Raw genomic sequence first — 365 nt, forward strand, 5'->3', positions numbered from 1 at the left:
GAGGATAGGCTGGCACAAGCCAATTTCACTATCAATTTACAGCTTTTGCATTTGGAAGCAAGTGAGTGTATTACTTGTTCAGAGTAAGTTAACAAACCTGGGCAGAGGTTTTGTATCTTTCCAAATGAAGGAAGGAGAAATGATTGGGCCAGCAGCCCAAGAAAACCTGGGTTGGTTGGGGGGACAGTAGGGGGGCCCCTTAGTGGAGTTCACATAGTCACAAGCAATGGTCATAGGGTTCCGATCGTCTTTAGGTTCTGTTTGAAGGGCTTCACATTCAGTGACTCACTTAATCCTCTCAACAATCCTTTGAAGCAGATACAACTATTATATCCCTCTTACAGATAATTAAACAACCTCCCAGC

The sequence above is a fragment of the Mustela nigripes genome, chromosome 17 (genome assembly GCF_022355385.1).
Source record: "Mustela nigripes isolate SB6536 chromosome 17, MUSNIG.SB6536, whole genome shotgun sequence".
Lineage (NCBI taxonomy): Eukaryota > Metazoa > Chordata > Mammalia > Carnivora > Mustelidae > Mustela > Mustela nigripes.